Consider the following 23306-nt stretch of genomic DNA (forward strand, 5'->3'; position numbering starts at 1 on the left):
AGCTCCTGCCTCCAAAATTCTTACTAAAATAAAGCCATAATTTATATGCCACTGTTTACAAAAATCCAGAGTTTATAGAATAAAAATGAAAACCATTCCATCAAGGCATAAGCCCAGAAACTAGCACAACTTCATTTACTCCATATTTTACTGATTAAAACAGCCATAAAGCCCTCCCAAATTCAAAGAGTGGGGAAGCCAACCCCATCTCTTGATGGGAGGAATGTCAAGGTTTACGGTCTGTTGAGAATATATCATTATATCCAAATGCACAGGTTACGGAGGCAAATAAAGGCTGTTTAAAGCCAAGATCTACTACTAATTAGATGTGAGATTTTAGAAAAGTCATTAGACATCTCATCTTAGTTTCTGTAATAATGGCATAATGTCAGGGTGAAGATTACATAAGATAATGAACACAAAATGATTAGCCAATGACTTTCCAGAGAAGGTACTCATTAAAAGTTATTGCAACCTATATTTTAGCACAATCCCTCATGCATTTTGCACTGTGGCCCAGTGGTTCATAACTGGAGACAAATTTTTCCCTAGGAGGTACCTGGCATGTCTGCAAACATTCATGGATGACAAGACTGGAGGATGAGTGCTACTGGTAGAGATCTTGGAAGATGCTAAACATCCTACAATGCACGGGACAGCATACAAAGAATTGTCTGACCCAAAATGACAACTGAAACACTTATGTAGCAAAAATGAAAAATGTAATAGCCCCAATGTCCTCTAAACTCTCCTGTTTTCTTTTCTTGATTCAAAATATTCCTTCTTTGTTACAATTCCTTCTCCTATTTAATGGCACTAGAAATGCCATTTTTAGTGGGACCTTTAGTGGGACGTCTGAATCAAATGCCTTTTCCTCAAAAAAACCCTCCACTTTCTCCTTGAACCAGAAGAAATCTTTCTATCCTCAGTACTCTCAAAGTACTTGATACACTGATGGCAATTCTCCTTCAATATTACGTTTGTATTTATTTACTACCTGTGTAGTTATTTTTCTTGTTATTAATTTGGAAATTCATTTAATCCAAACAACATGTCTTAATTGTCTTTGAACATGCTCTTCTCATCTTTCATTGCTTTTTATAAAGTATTGAATGACCTAGACATTCAAAAGCTATATTTTAATTAATTTATGCTGGAGAATTAAACTATGCATTTAAAGTATATTATGAGAAGAAGATAGAGCTTGGGAAAATTATTTGAAAATCTGAAGTATAAAGAATTTATTTTAGATAATTCACTTTCATTATAAAATTGTAGCTTACTATAATTTCAGTTTTGAGATGTTTTAGCTTTCTCTATTCATCTTGGAACAAAGCTGAAATTGATGAGAATTTGATACTTGAAATAGCTTTCTAGTTACTCAGAAAAATAAAGAATGCTTTTTCTTATTAAATTTCTAGAATGCCTCATATAGAATAATTTAATTTCCAAACAGCTTACTAGAAGATACACAAATATCAGGATCAAATGGGAAATACTTGCTTGGTGATCATTGAATTTATTTTTACTAATATGGAACTGGAATATTCTTCTAACAATAGCATTTATTTATGAGCACTGAATCAATTCCTGGGAGCCTAAAATGATTTAGGAAATGATGCTCAGCATGTTTCCAAATATGTTTAAATATAGTTATATGCAGAAACCTAAGTTAGATTTTAAAATAATCTGGGAGGAGGAGATCAAGATGGCAGAGCAGGAGGACCTTGGGCTCACCTTCCCCCATGAACACATCAAAAATACACCTACATATGGAGCAATTCTCACTGAAAACAAACTGGAGACTGGCATAAAGACCCTTACACAACAAAGTTATAAAGAATGATCTACATGGAGCCAGGTAGGAAGGGAAAACAAGCAATCAATTCAGGACCTGTTCCTCTAGGAGAGAACACAGAAAAGAAGGGGAATTGCGTGGGTTCAAAGATCCTCCCTGGGAGAAAGTAGTCTGAACCACATGTTGGGCACCCCAGCCCTGATATCCAACACCAGGAAGATGAATCCCCTTAGCTGGCTTGAAAACCAGTGGGACTAACAGGAAGACTATAAGAAACCTAGACTGCTTATTAAGAACCTGCTTGCTCATACCCAGGAACAAGGTGGAGGGAGCAGATTGAGACTGCTCAAGACTCTGGCCAGTTTCCTGCAACTTCCCTGCTCCTCCAGCTTTGGCATGGCTTCCCACTGGGGTGAAGGCTGCACTGCAGAGGAAAGTTTGCAGTCAAGGGGATGCAGCAGGCTCGGACCTGGCACTGCGTCTGAACAGGGTGGGGGCTGTGGCTGCTGGCACTTGCAGAGGCGGTGGATCTGGAGCTGTCTCACGCTCTCACAGGTATGCTGGGATTATCCCAGCCTGTGCACAAGCTGACACCAAAAGCCCACTCCAGCCCCTCTTGCTCTGGTGCAGCTCCCCCCTAGGGTGAAGGCTGTCATTGCTGAGGACAGTGCATAGTTGTGGGGGCTAAATCTGGCTTGGACCCGACACTGCACCTAAACTGGGCACAAGTGGCCATTACTGGTGCTCTCAGAGGCAGTGGACAGGGAGTGGTCTGGAATTCTGACTGGTGTGCTGGGATTGCATCAGTGTGTGCCCCAGCAGGCATCGGGTGCTGGCTCAGACCCCTTATGCTCTAGCACTGATCCCCTCTGGAGTGAAGGTGCTGAGGCTGGGAGGAAATAGAGTGTACACTTAGAGGGAACAGAACCAGCTCAGACTTAACCCTCAGCTCTTCAGCTCCAGCACCTTGGGTCCTGCTCTTACCCCCAATAGGACACTGTCAGCCAATGATCATAGGAGAAGCCTTGGCTCACACCTGGTTCTAGCTCTAGCCCCTCTCTATCTCCAGCCCCATGTCCCACGAAGGTAACAGCTGTCAGCAAACCCTGGGGGGAGATGTGACCTATGCCCATTTCAGATCTAGCGCTCCCCCCAAAGCCAGTGGGCACAATTACACTGCAGAGGGAAGCTCCCACACAAGAATATATTTTCAAAACCAGGACAGGTAACTGTTTCACTGAATTTCATAGAGACAGAGTAAGGTAGGCAACATAAGATAGGGGAATTTGTTTCAATTAATAGAATAAGAAAAAAAACTTTAAAAAAACTAATAAAATAGACATAAATAAATTACCAGGTAAAGGGTTCAGAGCATTAGTATAATAATGCTAATTGAACTAGGAAAAAGAATAAATGAATACAGTGAGAATTTTAACAAAGAACCAGAAAATACAAACCACCAGTCAGAGCTGATGAATACAGTAACTGAAATGAAAAACACACCAGAAGGAATTAACAGCAGACTAGGTGATACAGAAGAATGCCTAAGTGATTTGGAAGATAGAATAGAAATCACCCAAACAAAACAGCCAAAAGAAAAACAAATTTTAAAAAATGAGAACATTTTAAAGGACCTGTGGGACAACATCAAGAATACTAACATTCACATAATGGGGGTCCCAGAGTGAAAAGGGTAGAAAACACAGGCAGAACACTCTGACATCAATCACAATAATATTATTTGTATCTGTCTCCTAAGGCAAAAGAAAACAGAAGCAAAAATAAACAAATGGGACCTAATTAAACTTAAAAGCTTTTGCATAGCAAAGGAAACCTTCCACAAAATGAAAAGACAACCTACAGAATGAGAGAAAATATTTGCAAGTGATATGACTGTTAAGGAGTTAATATCCAAAATATATAAACAGCTCATACAACTCAACATCAAGAAACCAAAAAACCCAATAAAAAGTGAGCAAAAGACCTGAATAAACATTTTGCCAAAGAGGACATACAGATGAATAACAGGCACATGAAAAGATGCTCAACATAGCTAATCATCAGAGAAAAGCAAATCAAAACCACAATGAAGTATCACCTCACATCTCTCAGAATGATTATCATTAAAAAGACCACAAACAAGAAACATTGAAGTGCATGTGGTGAAAAGGGAACCCTCCTACACTGTTGGTGGGAATGTAAATTGGTACAGCTCCTATGGAAAACGGTATGGAAGTTCCTGACAAAACTAAAAATAGAACTACCATATGATCCATCAATTCCACTCCTGTGTATATACCCAAAGAAAAAAAAAATACTAATTTGAAAAGATACACACACTCCAATGTTCATAGAAGCATTATTTACAATAGTCAAGATGTGGAGGCAACCTTAGTGTCCATCAACAGATGACTGGATAAAGAAGTTGTGGTATATATATATATATATATATATATATATATATATACACACACATACATACACACACACACACACACGCACAAGCACACATACATACACACACACACACAAAATGGAATATTACTAAGCCATAAAGGAATGAAACTTTGCCATTTATACAACATGGATGGACTTGGAGGGCATTATGCTTAGTGAAATCAGGTCACTAAGGTGACCTGATCTGTCTGAGGTCAGACAGAGGGAAGACAAATACTGTATGTTAACACATGTATGAAATCTAAAAATAAAATGAATGAATATAACAAAACAGAAACAGGTTCACAGATATAGAGAACAAACTACTGGTTACAAGTGGGGAGAAGGAAGGGTGAGGGGCACAATAGGGGTAGGGGATTAAGAGGTACAAACTACTATATATAAAATAAATAAACTACAAGTATATATTGTACAGCACAGGGAGTACAGTCAATATGTTATAAAGCTGTAAATGGAGTTTAATATAAACTATAAAAATATGTGATCATTATGTTGTAGACCTGAAAGTAATTAATGTTGTAAATCAACTATATGTTAATAAAAAATAAAAATTATCTGAAAAGAAAAATATTAATCCCAGAAAAGTATAACTCTACTAGATACATTTTTGCAGAACTTACTGCCTTAGATTGATACAAAGATGATTTCTTTATTCACTGGCGCAGAGTATATGTATGAAAACCATGATAAGGTAATTTCTTAGTGCCCATACTGTTCATACCTAACAAATATGGGTATGAAAAAGTAGCTGTAAATTTAGTTATTACTCCTGAAATCAGCTCAGTCAATCAGAAATATGTGTTTAAATACCCCCTCCTATTTGCAATGTTTTCTTATGAAGGGTATAGTTATTTTCTCACACATTTCTAACTAATCTATAACTTATTTCTATAGAATTTTTACTGCATATACTTTTTATTTTTATTTTGAAACTATCTTTCATGCTCCATGCTATCTGAAATCAGGCTGCTTTATTGTGATTTCTTTAGAAATTATAAAAACTCTTTCTTCCATCCTTCAGTCTATTCCTATAGATTATAAACTTTTAAAGTATGATATCCATTTTTGTGATGCATATACATTATACTACTTGTCATCCTATATTTAACTATATGGAAAATGGTTAACTCAAGGATAAATCACTAAACTTTATTAAAATGAGTGCAAAATATTATGTAAAATATTATCTGTTCTTATATAATGATATTGACTATATTATGACTATAGACCATAGACATAATTGATGGCAAAATCATCATATAAAAAAAAATCTATGCTTAAGGAAAGATCTGAGGAAAAAATCACGTCATGATATATGAAACCAGGAAATAGATTATCTCCATGGCACACAAAAGGTTACATAAATATTTTATCCTCTTCCCAAATTTTCATGGTATTACATTTATTGGCTATTAAATTTTTATAAAAATCCATGTTTCCTGGACTAACAAATACCACCTTGAATGTCCTGTGAATGTGTGTCCTAGAATACACACTTCCATATAATCTATACAAAAGCAAGGTAGAAAGTTCAAAACAAATCTATTGTGAATTATATGTGCCTATTAAAATGTTTGTTTAAATTACATCAATAAATGAAAATAAAATAATTGAGTTTTTTTCAGAATATTGACAGAGCAGACGAATGTTTTTGACAGGAAGTACAAAAGCATCAGTCAAAATATTATTAAACATCGAAAACAATGCTCAACGATTTTTGTAACTTCTATGTAATGAAGAGGATATCAGTGATCCAACTTTGAGCCACAATATGGAACTGCTATATTTCAAACCTTCCTGCAAGTCTGGAGGATGATGGGCAGAAACACTAGGGTTTCTTTAGAAGACAAAAGCTTTCTGAAGTAAAGAAACACTACAAAAGTTTCTGGTTCAATATGAGGTGAAAAATCTAAGTACAACAAACATAGTATGTTGGAATTTCTGGTAAAAAAGTATTTAAACACACAAATACTTTACTTCCATATATGTATGCTCAACTATAGGGTATACTTATATATGTTTAAATATAGAACATATATTTTGCCATGTACATATGTATGTATACATATACACATATATACATATACATATATATGTGTGTGTATCAGAAAGTAGTTATGGCTCAGAGCAGTGATATAACTATATTAGAACAATTTCTGTAACATATAAAGCAGATAGGAACATTCCATTAAAACTCAACAGATACAGACTATTTGAAATCCCATGTAGAAGGGTTAACTTAATTACCCTGGGCTTAAAACCCCTTCCCTATGACCACCTTCCCCAACACAAGCATACTCATAAACACACAGAGAAGCTGATTCATCATTAAGGTAACAATAACAAAAAATGTACTCTTGCAGAAAGAACATCCAGCTAGGCTGCAAAAAAATAAAATTGATAGTATGAAATATATCCTCATTAAATTTGGAGGTAATAATGTATTTTTTTAAATGGTGTATATTATTGTGTTTTGATATTTAAAAAAAAAAAAAAACCTTTCTGGCTTGGGAGAGTCTGCCCTTCCAGGGGCAAAGGGCCTCTGGAGTATGCCTTTGATGTGCAGCCTAACCAATCCAGAGCCATACTTCCTCAATCTGTCCCATGCACCCCAAGAGCCAATATTCTTCTGCCTTAATCATTCCAGGGCCAGGGACCAGGCAATTAGGCACCATCCCCCCACCCCCCATAGCTTAGAGCCTGCCCAAATCATTCAAACTAGCCAATCATAAACTGTTACCCCGCCCTTTTTGGCCTTTCTCTTGGAAACCCCAGTGAAGGCTCTGGCCTAATGCTTTCACCTCCCTCTGTATTCTGCCTCCTGACCACCCTGATGCTTTTCATGTGGACCTGCATGGCGTGCAGTGCCTGCTGTCTTGAGGACCTGTGAGTATTTAAACTTGTTTTCCCGAGCCTCTGTGTCTCATCTCGTGGCTGCACCTGAATGACCATCTCATAGAAGAATACAAAACAAATAATGATAATGAGAAAATTTCAAAGGTGAGCTCAAGAAAGAGAAAGAGATGTTGTCTACCTTTCTATCCATTGAGAGAAGAGAGAAAGAGAAAAGTTTGGCACAGGAGGTGCCAAGTTACTGTCAGATGAATCTGAATAATACCAATTGAGTTATCACTTGGCCGAGAATAGCACAGATATGCCAAACTCTAAACTTCTGTCATACTAGTAAGTAATACATTCAACTTGAAGGTAGGTATGTTGAAGAGATTCTGATCTATACAAACAAAACTGGAATATTTTATTGGCAGTAAACAGAGTAGTAAGTATATAATGAAGAAGATTTTGATAAGTTTGCTGGTCTGGGAAGAAAAATAGGGCAAAATGTTTTCAAACTACTAAGGGGGAAATGCTATATTTGAAAGTTTATAAAGGTGCCTATTTCAAATTAATGGGAAGAGTAGGCTGGTAAATAAATGCCTTGGGGACAATTGGGTGTCTAATTAAAAAAAAACAATCTCTACTTTATAACTCAGATAAATCAACCTTAGTTACTGATATCACCCAAAACACACAGAGACAAATCTATGAAAATGCTGGAACAAAGCAGAGGACTTTTCTTATGATTAGGGATCCCCACCCCAGAAACATACATAATATATGCAGATAATTTATGTATTATTGGGCTTTTTTAATTTATTTATTTATTTATTTATTTTTTTAAATTTGGCCACTGGGTGTCAATCTTTTTTTATTATTTATTTATTTTTATTTATGGCTGTGTTGGGTCTTCGTTTCTGTGCGAGGGCTTTCTCTAGTTGTGGCAAGCGGGGGCCACTCCTCATCGCGGTGCGCGAGCCTCTCACTATCGCGGCCTCTCTTGTTGCGGAGCACAGGCTCCAGACGCGCAGGCTCAGTAATTGTGGCTCACGGGCCCAGTTGCTCTGCGGCACGTGGGATCTTCCCGGACCAGGGCTCGAACCCCTGTCCCCTGCATCGGCAGGCAGATTCTCAACCACTGCGCCACCAGGGAAGCCCTATTGGGCTTTTTAGAATTTGAATTTGCATCAGAATTGTTTTGGTTTAATACTGTTATAAGTAGTATTAAACTATTACTATAATAATAGTTTATATACTATTTTTTTGTATTTTTAAATATTATCATAATAAAACTAATTCAATTAAACCCACAGCTTATTTTTAAGGTCCCCTTTTAAAGAGTCTGTACTGACCATAACAATTATATAGAATGTTGAAATTGTCTAAAGTCTAGAAATTTATGTCTGGACAGTCAAACCAATAAAAAACTGTGGTTGTAAACTGGACATAAAGGAGCACTCTAAAATGATCATTTGTCTTATATAATACATCGCATTCTTGATTAAGAGTGTGCCTCCTTAAATTAAGACAAAGTCTCACATATATGTGTATAGGCTGGAAATCTGTGCTTGAGAAAACAAAAATCCAACCTCAGCCAGCTTAAGCAGAGGTGAAGTATGTGAAGCTCTTACCTAGGCAATGCACAATGGGGTCTGACTACAGGCCCTGCTGAATCCAAGAGCTCAGCCATAACACATGGACCTCTCTTTTTCTCCCTTCAGCTCAGCTCTGCTTTCCTCTGGGTTAAATTCATTCTTAGGTAAACTCTCCAAGAAGCTGCAAAATCAGTTCCCTCAGTTATAGGTTAACTTGTCCTTAGAGTTTGTAGTCTCATAGATGAAGTGTAATTTCTTCCAAGAATTCATATTAGTCCTAGGGGAAACCAACAAACTCTACTACAGCTTGAGTTTTGTGCCATCTCTGGAGAAGAAAGATGGAGCCAACTGATTTAAAAAACAATTAAAAAAACAACAAAAAACCCCACCCAAACATGGAGTGAGTGAATTGCACATGCCAAAAGGGCAGGCAGGCCAGAAGAAAGAAATGTCCTCTGTGATATGTAAAAGGGGAAAATAAACAATACATTATTAATCTCTGGGAAAGCAAGTGATTTAACTATAACAGAAGGCGAGGAATTAGGAATAAGGGAAAAAATAATATTGCAAATTATTATTAAGTATTCCTATTTTTAAGTTGTTTTACAATATGTATGTACTAATATTACTGTTATAACTCACATGAAATAAGAACTGTAAGTGTAAACACAAATCTAAAAACAGAAAAATATTGAGCTTCTCTGGTGTAAGACAGCAAAGATGCTTCCCTCGCAGGGCTTTTTCTTTGAACGTTTACTTTAGATAACCTGTAACTGTAATGCTTTCTGTGCCCCTTTGAGGTGTATATAAATATTTTTAAAGGCTAAATAGATCCCCAGCTAGCTTTATAAGCCAGAAATCTTTTTCTCAAGGACCTGGGAAACATCTTTTTGAGAAGTAATCAAAAAGGATTGTACCCATATCTCCCATTGCCCCTAGGACGGTAGGAGCCTAACTTTAGCCTGTGCTGTGCTGTAGGTTGAAAACCTACCTACTGTTTTAAGAGATGAGAAACTTGTTTTTCTTTTAGAAAAAGGCAATTAGCAAATACATGAGACTATCCCAATTAGCAGATGAATTTAGAATGACAGTGTATCACAAATGTTTCCATGAAGTTCCCTACTTAAGGACTAGTTATCATTTACTTTGAGAACATGTGTGGAATGGGTTGCATATGCTCCACTGTGTGAACTAATGAGACTTCTATCTTGCAATCTCTTTAGCCAATTGCCTATGATATATTAATACATCATATTTTGATTTCATGCTTACTTAAAAATAAAACTGTTTTCCTTCTCTTCTATATTTGTGGAGAGGTTGGCAAGAGGCTGTTTTTAATTATATTTCCCCAACAGAACATTATTTTTAAAGTGAGCTAAAAAGGATATTGAAAGTCTTAGTGCAAAACAGCACTATCCAACAGAATTGTAACACTAGCCACATATGTAATTTTAAACTTTATAGTAGCCACAAAAATAAGAAGAAAAGAAATGGAAATCTTGTCTGTGTTTTACACTTACAGCATTTCTCAAATCAAATGTTAAATTTTCTATGGAAATAATTGTATTTAGATTTTTTAGATGTACAAGTGAAAAATAAATTCATATAACCAAGTTATTCCATACTTAAGAGTTTTCTAATAACTCAAAGATCAGTTTTAAAATTTCAAAATAAAAATCAGAGCTTCAGTCAGAGTAGCCTCATTTCAAGTGTTCAGTATCCACTTGGGGCTGGCTGGTGGCTACCATATTGGACATAACAGGTTCTAAACTTTAGTCAATGGTACCAACAACAGGAGATGGTATAGATAGTGGACCCACAACATAGGCAATCAGCAAGAGTACAAGACAATATAGACAAGAGCGGCAGTTCTGGAACCCTCTTTGATTATTAATAGCATAACTGACACTTGGATTTGTTGATGAAAAGAGACATAAGCCAGTGAACTGCAGAGAAGGAACACAGAGATGCTATGTAGAAAAAACTAAAATGAGATTTTGGAGCACATATGAGATGTTCTCTCAGGATTCATGACACTAATTTGGGAAAAATTAGGATGGTCTCCGAGGAGAATACTGAAGATGGCTTGGAAACAGTGCTTCTATAAAGCATTTTTATTATGTCACTTTGTATTCAAAGTGGTGTAGTGTAAATGACACAAATGTTAAAGGAACTTTTTTTTAATCATCTTTATTGGAGTATAATTGCTTTACAGTGTTGTGTTAGTTTCTGCTGTATAACAAAGTGAATCAGCTATACATATACATATATCCCCATATCCCTTCCCTCTTGTGTCTCACTCCCACCCTCCCTACCCCACTCCTCTAGGTGGACACAAAGCACGGAGCTGATCTTGTTGTGCTATGGCTGCTTCCCACTAGCTATTTCACATTTGGTAGTGTATATATGTCAATGCTACTCTCTCACTTCCTCCCAGCTTACCCTTCCCCGTCCCCTTGTCCTTAACTCCACTCTCTATGCCTGTGTCTTCATTCCTGTCCTGCCCCTAGGTTCCTAAGAACCATTTTTTTTTTTTAGATTCCATATATATGTGTTAGCATATGGTATTTGTTTTTCTCTTTCTGACTTACTTCACTCTGTATGACAGACTCTAGGTCCATCCACCTCACTACAAATAACTCCATTTCATTTCTTTTTATGGCTGAGTAATATTCCATTGTATATATGTGCCACCTATTCTTTATCGATTCATCTGTTGATGGACACTTAGGTTGCTTCCATGTCCTGGCTATTGTAAATAGTGCTGCAATGAACATTGTGGTACATGACTCTTTTTGAATTATGGTTTTCTCAGGGTATATGCCCAATAGTGGGATTGCTGGGTCATATGATAGTTCTATTTTTAGTTTTTAAGGAACCTCCATACTGTTCTCCATTGTGGCTGTAACAATTTACATTAACACAAACAGTGCAAGAGGGTTCCCTTTTCTACACACCCTCTCCAGCATTTATTGTTTGTAGATTTTTTGATGATGGCCATTCTGACTGGTGTGAGGTGATACCTCATTGTAGTTTTGATTTGCATTTCTCTAATGATTAGTGATGTTGAGAATCCTTTCATGTGTTTGTTGGCAATCTGTATATCTTCTTTGGAGACATGTCTGTTAAGGCCTTCTGCCCATTTTTGGATTGGGTTGTTTGTTTTTTTAATACTGAGCTGCATGAGCTGCTTGTATAATTTGGAGATTAATCCTTTGTCAGTTGGTTCATTTGCAAATATTTTCTCCCATTCTAAGGGTGGTCTTTCGTCTTGTGTATGGTTTCCTTTGCTGTGCAAAAGTTTTGTTTCATTAGGTCCCATTTGTTTATTTTTGTTTTTATTTCCATTTCTCTAGGAGGTTCGTCAAAAAGGATCTTGCTGTGATTTATGTCATAGAGTGTTCTGCCTATGTTTTCCTTTAAGAGTTTTACAGTGTCTGGCCTTACATTTAGGTCGTTAATCCATTTTGAATTTATTTTTGTGTATGGTGTTAGGAAGTGTTCTAATTTCATTCTTTATATGTAGCTGTCCAGTTTTCCCAGCACCACTTATTGAAGAGGCTGTCTTTTCTCAATTGTATAGTCTTGCCTCCTTTATCAAAGATAAGGTGACCATATGTGCATGGGCTTATCTCTGGGTTTCTATCCTGTTCCATTGATCTATATTTCTGTTTCTGTGTCAGTACCATAATATCTTGATTACTGTAACTTTGTAGTATAATCTGAAGTCAGGGAGCCTGATTCCTCCAGCTCAGTTTTTGTTTCTCAAGTTTGTTTTGGCTATTTGGTGTCTTTGGTGTTTCCATACACATTCTGAAATTTTTTGTTCTAGTTCTGTGAAAAATGCCACTGGTAATTTGATAGGGACTGTATTGAATCTGTAGATTGCTGTGAGTAGTATAGTCATTTTCACAATATTGATTTTTCCAGTCCAAGAACATGGTATATCTCTCCATCTATTTGTATCATCTTTAATTTCTTTTATCAGTGTCTTATAGTTTTCTGCATACAGGTCTTTTGTCTCCTTAGGTAGGTTTATTCCTAGGTATTTTATTCTTTTTGTTGCAGTGGTAAATGGGAGTGTTTCCTTAATTTCTGTTTAAGATTTTTCATCATTAGTGTATAGGAATGCAAGAGATTTATGTGCAGTAATTTTGTATCCTGCTACTTTACCAAATTCATTGATTAGCCCTAGTAGTTTTCTGGTAGCATCTTTAGGATTCTCTGTGTATAGTATCATGTCATCTGCAAACAGTGACAGTTTTATTTCTTCTTTTCCAATTTGTATTACTTCCATCTCTTTTTCTTCTCTGATTGCTGTGGCTAAAACTCCCAAAACTATGTTGAATAATAGTGGTGAGAGTGGGCAACCTTTTCTTGATCCTGATCTTAGAGGAAATGGTTTCAGTTTTTTACCACTAAGCACGATGGTGGCTGTGGGTTTGTCATATATGACCTTTATTATGTTGAGGTAAGTTCACTCTATGCCTACTTTCTGGAGGGTTTTTATCATAAATGGGTGTTGGATTTTGTCAAAAGCTTTCTCTGCATCTATTGAGATGATCAAATGGTTTTTACCCTTCAGTTTGTTAATATGGTGTATCACATTGATTGATTTGCGTATATTGAAGAATGCTTGCATTCCTCAGATAAACCCCACTTGATCATGGTGTACGATCCTTTCAATGTGCTGTTGGATTCTGTTTGCTAGTATTCTGTTGAAGATTTTTGCATCAATGTTTATCAGTGATATTGGCCTGTAGTTTTCTTTCTTTGTGACATCTTTGTCTGGTTTTGGTATCAGGGTGATGGTGGCCTCGTAGAATGAGTTTGGGAGTATTCCTCCCTCTGCTATATTTTGAAAGAGTTTGAGAAGGATAGGGTTAGCTCTTCTCTAAATGTTTGATAGAATTCGCCTGTGAAGCCCTCTGGTCCTTGGTTTTTGCTAATTGGAAGACTTATAATCACAGTTTCAATTTCAGTGCTTGTGATTGATCTGTTTATATTTTCCATTTCTTCCTGGTTCCACTCGGAAGGTTATGCTTTCATAAGAATTTGTCCATTTCTTCCAGGTTGTCCATTTTATAGGCATAGAGCTGCTTGTAGGAATCTCTCACGAGCCTTTGTATTTCTGCAGTGTCAGTTGTTACTTCTCCTTTTTCATTTCTAATTCTGTTGATTTGAGTCTTCTCTGTTTTTTTCTTGACGAGTCTGGCTAATGGTTTATCAATTTTGTTTATCTTCTCAAAGAACTAGCTTTTAGTTTTATTGATCTTGGGTATTGTTTCCTTCATTTCTTTTTCATTTATTTCTGATCTGATCTTTATGATTTCTTTCCTTCTACTAACTTTGGGGGTTTTTTCTTCTTTCTCTAATTGCTTTAGATGTAAGGTTAGGTTGTTTATTTGAGATGTTTCTTGTTTCTTGAGGTAGGATTGTATTGCTAGAAACTTCCCTCTAAGAACTGCTTTTGCTGCATCACAGAGGTTTTGGGTTGTTGTATTTTCATTGTCATTTGTTTCCAGGTATTTTTTTATTTCCTCTTTATTTCTTCAGTGATCTCTTGTTTATTTAGTAGTGTATTGTCTAGCCTCCATGTGTTTGTGTTTTTTACAGTTTTTTTTCCTGTAATTGATATGTAGTCTCATAATGTTGTGGTCAGAAAAGATACTTGATACGATTCCAATTTTTTAAAATTTACCAAGGCTTGATTTGTTACCCAAGATATGGTCTATCCTGGAGAATGTTCCATGAGCACTTGAGAAGAAAGTGTATTCTGTTGTTTTTGGATGGAATGTCCTATAAATATCAATTAAGTCCATTCTGTTTAATGTATCATTTAAAGTTTGTGTTTCCCTATTTATTTTCATTTTGGATGATCTGTCCATTGGTGAAAGTGCGGTGTTAAAAGCCCCTACTATTATGGTGTTACTGTTGATTTCCCCTTTTATGGCTGGTAACATTTGCCTTATGTATTGAGGTGCTCCTATGTTGGGTGCATAAATATTTACAATTGTTATATCTTCTTCTTGGATCAATCCCTTGATCATTATATAATGTCCTTCTTTGTCTCTTGTAATAGTCTTTATTTTAAAGTCTATGTTTTCTGTTATGAGAATTACTACTCCAGCTTTCTTCTGTTTTCCATTTGCATGAAATACCTTTTTTCCATCGTCTCACTTTCAGTCTGTATGTGTCCCTAGGTCTGAAGTGGGTCTCCTATAGACAACATATATATGATCTTATTTTTGTACCCATTCATCAGTCTATGTCTTTTGGTTGGAGCATTGAATCCATTTACGTTTAAGATAATTATCGATATGTATGTTCCTATTACCATTTTCTTAATTGTTTTTTGTTTGTTATCATAGGTCTTTTCCTTCTCTTGTGTTTCCTGCCTAGAGAAGTTCCTTTAGCATTTGTTGTAAAGCTGGTTTGGTGGTGCTGAATTCTCTTAGCTTTTGCTTGTCTGTAAAGGTTTTAATTTCTCCATCGAATCTGAATGAGATCCTTGCTGTGTAGAGTAATTTTGGTTGTAGGCTTTTCCCTTTCATCACTTTAAATATGTCCTGCCACACCCTTCTGGCTTGTAGAAACTCTGCTGAAAGATCATCTGTTAACCTTATAGGGATTCCCTTGTATGTTATTTGTTGCTTTTCCCTTGTAGCTTTTAATATATTTTCTTTGTACTTAATTTTTGATAGTGTGATTAATATGTGTCTTGGTGTGTTTCTCCTTGGATTTATCCTGTATGGGACTCTCTGTGCTTCCTGGACTTGATTAACTATTTCCTTTCAAGTTTGCAACTATAATCTCCTCAAATATTTTCTCAGACCATTTCTTTTTCTCTTCTTCTTCTGGGACCCCTATAATTTGAATGTTGGTACATTTAATGTTGTCCAAGAGGTCTCTGAGACAGTCCTCAATTCTTTTCATTCTTTTATCTTTATTCTGCTCTGTGGTAGTTATTTCCACTATTTTATCTTCCAGGTCACTTATCCATTCTTCTGTCTCAGTTATTCTGCTATTGATTCCTTCTAGAGAATTTTTAATTTCATTTATTGTGTTGTTTATCATTGTTTGTTTGCTCTTTAATTCTTCTAGGTCCTTGTTAAATGTTTCTTGTATTTTCTTCATTCTATTTCCAAGATTTTGGATCATCTTTATTATCATTACTCTGAATTCTTTTTCAGGTAAACTCCCTATTTCCTCTTCATTTGTTTGGTCTGCTGGGTTTTTTACCTTGCTCCTTTATCTGCTGCATACTTCTCTGTCTTCTCAGTTTGTTTAACTTACTGTGTTTGTGGCCCTCTTTTGGCAGGCTGCAGGTTTGTAGTTATCATTGTGTTTGGTGTCTGTCCTGAGTGGGTGATGTTGTTTCAGTGGGTTGTGTAGGACCCCTGTTGGTGTGGACTGGTGCCTGTGTTCCGGTGGGTGGGGCTGGATCTTGTCTTTCTGGTGGGCAGGGCTGCATCCAGCAGTGTGTTTTGGAGTGTCTGTGACCTTATTATGATTTCAGGCAGCCTCTACGCTAATAGGTTGGGTTGTGTTCCTGTCTTGCTAGTTGTTTGGCATGCGGCATCCAGCCCTGGAGTGTGCTGGCCATTGGGTGGATATGGGTCTAGCATTGTGATGGAGATCTCTGGGAAAGCTCTCACCAGTTGATATCACACGGGGCTGGGAAGTCTCTGGTGGTCTAATGGTTGGATCTTGGCTCTCCTACCTCAGAGTCTCAGGCCTGACACCAGGGTGGAACACCAAAACCCTGTCAGTCACACGGCTCAGAACAAAAGGGAGAAAAAAAGAAAGAAAAAATAATAATAATAAATGAAATAACTAAAAAAATTATTAAAATAAAAAATATATATATAATGATTAAAAAAGAGAAAAAGAAGAGAGCAACCAAACCAATAAACAAATTCACCAGTGATAATAAGCGCTAAACACTAAACAAAGAGAAATATAAAAATCAGAAACAAATTAGTTGCAGACAGCAAACCCCAAGGCTACAGTTGCTCCCGAAGTCCACTGCCACAATATTGGGATGATTGTTATCTATTCAGGTATTCCACAGATGCAGGGTACAAAAGTAGATTGTGGGGATTTAATCTGCTGTTTCTGAGGCTGCATGGAGAAATTTCCCTTTCTCTTCTTTATTTGCACAGCTCCTGGGGTTCAGCTTTGGTTTTCGCCCCACCTCTGCGTGTAGGTCGCCCTCAGGCATCTGTTCCCTGCCCAGACAGGACGGGGTTAAAGCAGTAGCTGATTAGGGGGCTCTTGCTCATTCAGGCCGGGGCGAGGGAGGGATATGGTAGTTATAATTGGAATGCGGGGTGACCCTGTGGCAGCAAAGGCTAGCATGACATTGCAACAGCCTGGGGCATGCCATGTGTTTTCCCAGGCAAGTTGTCCTTAGATCACAGGACCCGGGCAGTGGCGGGCTGCACAGGCTCCTGTGATGGGGGGTGCATGTGGACAGTGACCTGTGCTTGCACACAGGATTCTTGGTGGCTGCAGCAGCAGCATTAGTGTTTCATGCCCATCTCTGGGGTCCAAGCTGATAGCTGCAGCTCGCGCCCATCTCTGGAGTTTGTTTAGGTGGTGCTCTGAATCCCCTCTTCTCGTGCACCCCGAAACAATTGTCTGTTGCCTCGTAGGCAGGTCTAGACTTTTTCCTGGACTCCCTCCTGGCTAGCTGTGGCATGCTAGCCCCTTTCACGCTGTATTCACACAGCCAAACCCAGTGCTCTCTGTGGGATTTGACCTCCAAAGCCTGAGTCTCAGCTCCCAGCCCCGACCCGTCCCGGCGGGTGAGCAGACAAGCCTCTCGGGCTGGTGAGTGCTAGTCGGGCACCGATCCTCTGTGCAGGAATCTCTCCGCTTTGCCCTCTGCACTCCTGTTGCTGCGCTCTCCTCCATGGCTCCGAATCTTCCTCCCTGTCACCCCCAATCTCCGCCAGTGAAGGGGCTTCCCAGTGTGTGGAAACTTTTCCTCCTTTACAGCTCCCTCCCCGAGGTGCAGGTCCCATCCTTATTCTTTTGTCTCTGCTTTTTCTTTTTTTTTTGCCCTACCCAGGTACGTGGGGAGTTTCTTGCCTTTTGGGAAGTCTGAGGTCTTCTGCCATCATTCACTAGCTGTTCTGTAGGAGTTGCTCCACATGTAGATGTACTTTTGATGTATTTGTGGGGAGGAAGGTGGTCTCCATGTCTTACTCCTCCACCATCTTGAAGGTCCCCCTCAACATTTTTCTTTTTTTGAATGAGAACTAGTACAAACTGTGTGGATGCCTAAACCAAGAAAATAATACAGGTACATTCATCTGATCTTTCAAATAAATGTTAACATTAATAGTCCTGTAATGAGCTTACCATCTGTTTTTCTGCAAACAATTATTATTCTGATTATGCTACACTTACAAAAAGTAGTAGAATAGGACTTCCCTGGCAGTCCAGTGTTTAAGACTCTGCACTCCTAATGCAGGGGGCACAGGTTTGATCCCTGGTGGGGGAAGATCCTGAATACCATGTGGCACACCCCCCCAAAAAAAAAAAAAAAGAAAGAAACAAAAGTAGTACAATAAAGAATTTGGAAGAATGATGCCATTTAATAGTATGGCAGTTTAAAAGTATAAAGCTGTCTGAAGTATAGTAAAGGCAAAGATTAAACTATTAAACTTAATAGTGCTTATATGCCAATGACATGAATTCAGGAAAACTGGCATACATTAAGGTCAAAAACATTATGCTCAAAAGACTGATCTAACATCCCCTACTTATGAAGGAGAGAGCCTTATCTTGTGTGTCCTGCCAATGTGCAACTTGAACCCACTTAAGGTATAGCACTGATTAGATTCTTCTTTGTGCTCTATGGCCCCAGCTGATAATCATTAAAATAGCATGTCTAGAACAAAAGTATTCTGAAGTATTATGTTAAACTGTGGATAGTACTCCAGGGGATTGCAGCAGCAGGTGCCCTGCCTAAGTCTGCTCAGCATAACATATCTCTACATGCAGTCCACTTCTGACTTCAGCATCTGGGACTTTGCCTTAGGGTTCTCTCTTGGCCCACAGGTCAGATTTAACTGGGAATTGATGCTATGAGGATAGACCCACAGAGTTCCACAGAGAGACTAGTCTCCAGGTGCCCACAATGGATACTTGCCTGATAATACATTCTATGTTGGCTTCCTGCAATTCCTTCTCACTGTCCCAGTCCCCTACTAGCACTTCCCAACAAACAATTTCTACTCAAGTCTTTGTCTCAAAGTCCACAAACTAAGGCAGAGACACATTCACAGACCTGGAAAACTCAGGCATGGACTTTATTTCTCTGATCAATAAACTGTCTTTTAGCAAATCCTAAAGAATAAGGATCAGCAACAAAGCCTAAACTAGGCACTTAAAATGCATAATTAGTTAAGCAAAACATTTGTTTGTTTAAAGAAATCAGGTATCAGTTATTGTTCCCATTAAATTATCTACATAAGTATTCATTCAACGTCCTTAGTAACTTTCTGCATTCATTGATCAAGTGATAACTGAGATCCAATATTCTACAAATGGTATTCAGATATTTAAAATAAACAGAAAATCACACTTATTCCACAGGATTATAGCAGGAAACATTTTTAGGTCAATAAATTCTCTCCTGTAGAATTAAAACTACTATGACCAGTACAAGACCAAAAGGAGGGAATTACTTAAAGTATTAAATTGTATATATTATTCTTTTTTTTCCTTTTCTCAAAAAAAATATGGAGGAGTTGCAACATGTCAGGCCTTTTTCCAAGTATGTGTGATATCTAAGTTTAAAAAAACAAAACACATCATTGCCTTTGGGAAACTTATATCCTAACAAAGGCAAGTGGTAACTTCCAAGTAAAGTACTATATGTATAGTATTTGGTGGATAGTGTTAAGATTTATGGGATTCATTGGAGTTTGGAAATAATAATGACCTATCTTTGTTCTGTATTTTTAAATGGTAAGTTAATTTATTGTGAATTTGAGTAAAATACATTGTAAGGGAACAATTATAAAATCAGGGAGGTAAGTTGAGAAGCTACTCAGCCAATCAATACACATTTATTGAGTACCCACTATTTTTCCAACTAATGTTATAGTAGAGGGAATGACAGATATCCCCATCTTGTTGAGTTTACTGTCTAGCGCTGAGTGACACAGACACAAATATTATATGTGTAATAAAAATTATATTATAAGGTGATAAATGCTGTAGAAAAAGTAGAGGTAAGTGTGGAGGATTACATGTATGAATGACAGAATAGACTTAAACGGTCTACCAAGTTTACAATTAAAAAAGACACACACATATACAAAGACACACACCACAAGGCACAGAGATCATGAAATTTCAGAATACACACCAAAGATAAAGAGAAGAACATAAAAGCTCCTAGAAAGAAAAATAATTCAACTTTCTATGGTTAAGGATCAGAAGCATTAGACACTATAACTAAAATATCTAGAAGTAATTTAAAATTTTGAGTAAAAAATTATTGAATATGATCTATACTAAGCCAAAGTACAAATAAAGCATTTGGATAGATGTTTTATATTAATTTCTCAAGGAAACAATATTTTCCATTCACTTGTTCTTAGGAAACTCTGAAAGATTAATTAGATTTCCTCCATCAAAATGAAAGATGAATATACAAGATGTAGGAAACAAGGGATCTAACTCCAGTGAGAGGAAAAGAAAATTCCTAGAACAGTGACAGCTGTGCTGCAGGCCCAGAGACAAACCAGTTTACAAAGGGTAGAAAGGTTCTAGGAGAAATGAGTCCACAAGTAAAAATTAAATAGATCCCTTCACATGACATATATATTATTTACATTATATAGAAAAAATATATACATATATATACTCTTTTTCACCAACATCATACATTGACAATATCTATCATACACTCTTCACACATTCATCAACATCAACAGAATTAAGAAATTTGAAAACATATAGAGAAAGAATATATGCATATTTTTCTAAAATTTTTAAATGAATCTTACACAAAAATTTTAGGAGTATGTATCAAAGATTTTTTAAATCAGCAGAATAAAATTGGTTCAAAGTAGAAACTGAGAGGCTGATTTTATATACAAACATAAAATCAGACTCTTAATTTCAAGTGTGTGTGTATACATACACATGTATGTACGAGTGTGTGCATATATATACTTAACACATTAAAGGAGGACAGTTTCTTAATGAACTTGTGCAAAAAACCACATTGCTACAAAAAGTACATAGAACTCAAAGTACAGTAGTCCCCCCTTATCCATGGGGGATATGTTCCAAGAACCTCAGTGGATGCCTGAAACCACTGATAGTACCAAACCCAATATATACTATGTTTTTTCCTTTACATGTATACCTATGATAAATTTAATTTATAAATTAGGTATGGTAACAGACTAAAAACATAATTAGTAATAAAATAAAACAATTATACCAATCAACTAATAAGCGTTATGTGATTGTGTTCTCTATGTCTCAAAGTATCTTGTACAAATTTAAGGCCTTTTCCATCTTAACTATGTACTTATCACACACAGTGGCTGTAGCTTTTACAGTTTTATGCTAGCAAAACTAGCACAAATTTATGTTTCCTTCTTCACAATTTCACAGATAGCAGATTTGTTCTTATCATAGATTTTAGCAACCTCAGATGTAATTTTTTTTCTTTCCTTATATAAGTCCAGAACTTTCAACTTTTCACTTAAAGGAAGCACTATACAGCTTCTCTTGGGCATATTCAAATTGACTGCATCACTACTCTTGCACTTTGAGACGATTAAGTAAAATAAGGGTTACTTGCACACAAACACTGACATACCATGACAGCCAATCAGATAACTGAAATGGCCACTCAGTGACTAACGGGTGGGATACACTGGACAAAGGGAATATTCACATTCCAGCGGGGATGGAGTGGGACAGCAAGATATTTCATCATGCTTCTCAGAACAGTGTGCAATTTAAAATTTATGAATTGTTTATTTGTGGAGTTTTCCATTGAATATTTTGAACCATACTTGACCATGGGTAACTGAAAACATGGAAAGCGAAATTGTGGATAATGAGGGACTACTGTATTTGTTCCAAAATATTAAGGGGTCAGTGGTAACCATTTATCATTTAAAGGAAGTTCCACTGTAGTTTGAGTAAACATAGCCTACTGACTTGAGGTGTAATTATAGGTGAAGGAGGATGAGAGCAGGCTTCCCCCACACAGAAAATACAGTATTTAAAAATATGACAAAAAATATTCCAAAGCAAATAGCCACAACTAGCAATATCTCATCAGTTTGTCAGTCCCTTCAGTCCTGTGTAATTAATTCTGCTTGCAATCTGCTTGCAATCTGCTTGCATGAGGTTATTAATTTCTAAACTAACAAGAATCCTGGAAATTCTGAGTCTGTATTGTGGTACAGCCTGAGAGTTGTTTAAGTTGTGCCACTTTGAACCCCAAGGCCTGTATCCAAGACTTTATTTCTTCAGTTATCAATAGTTAAGGATACCTGATGCAGTCCTTCTGAGACTGTATCACTTTGTTGAAGACTTAATTTCTAGCCTACAGCTTTTAGCAGAACATTCAGGCAAGCGCAAGAAAAAAATAAACACCAACTGTTAATGATAAGACTTAATGACTTTAGAGTCATTAAGTGACTCTATTATATGAGTCACTCATTAACTCATTATAGTGATCAACAGTATCAAATGAAGAAATGTAAAATAATCTTCTGGGATTTATTTTATGAGGATTTGACCAATATTTATCTTGAGAACAAGAACATATTAAGACAGCAAGGACATCGCCACCTCTCCAGGGACCTTCAATCCTTCCTGTAACGAATTTATATTAATGGTATTTTACCTGTATTAATTAGCCTAGGGAAAGCTGAGGTTCTTTTTTGATTTTACAAACTCTTCCCATAAATATTTTGGCAGTAATCTTGAGTTCATGTGTGAATATGGAACATACCAAACAAGCTTAGCTGTTTATTTAAATACACAATTATGGAGATAACTTACTAGCAGAAATAGACTGTGGCTACTGAAAATGGGACTTGAGAAATGGGAGTAATAACCAAGGAGATAGCTGCTTTCAATTTAAGATTTGCAGTAAAACATAACTGTTTAACCTATGTTTATTGTTACTCTTTTTTAAATATAAAAAGATTGAAAATGAAGAAATAAAATGATTACAAACACTTTTTGAAAACTTTGTGAAACAGGATAGACAAATGTGAAGCTGAAGAGACATAGTGTCAAAGGCTTTTTTTTTTAATTTTAAGATGGAAGGTATTACAGCATGATGTTGTTAAGGTAAAAATAACAGTGTATTAGTCAGCTAGAGCTTCTACACACAGTATTAAGAGAAAACTAGATGATAAAGTCAGGGGAGATCATTTGGAAGGGCGAAGTTCTCAGTATGTGGAAGAAGAAAAGATTCAGTGTACAAGTTGTATTGCACACAGGAGCTGGCAAATTAAATAGTATTTACTATAAATTCAGAAATACAATTGTAACTGATGCTAAAAAGTAATTTGATAAAATTGGACATCCTTTCCAGAATAAATTTTTTAAAAAGTAACAAC

The sequence above is a fragment of the Balaenoptera physalus genome (assembly GCF_965194825.1).
Source record: "Balaenoptera physalus genome assembly, chromosome: 2".
In the NCBI taxonomy this organism is placed as follows: domain Eukaryota; kingdom Metazoa; phylum Chordata; class Mammalia; order Artiodactyla; family Balaenopteridae; genus Balaenoptera; species Balaenoptera physalus.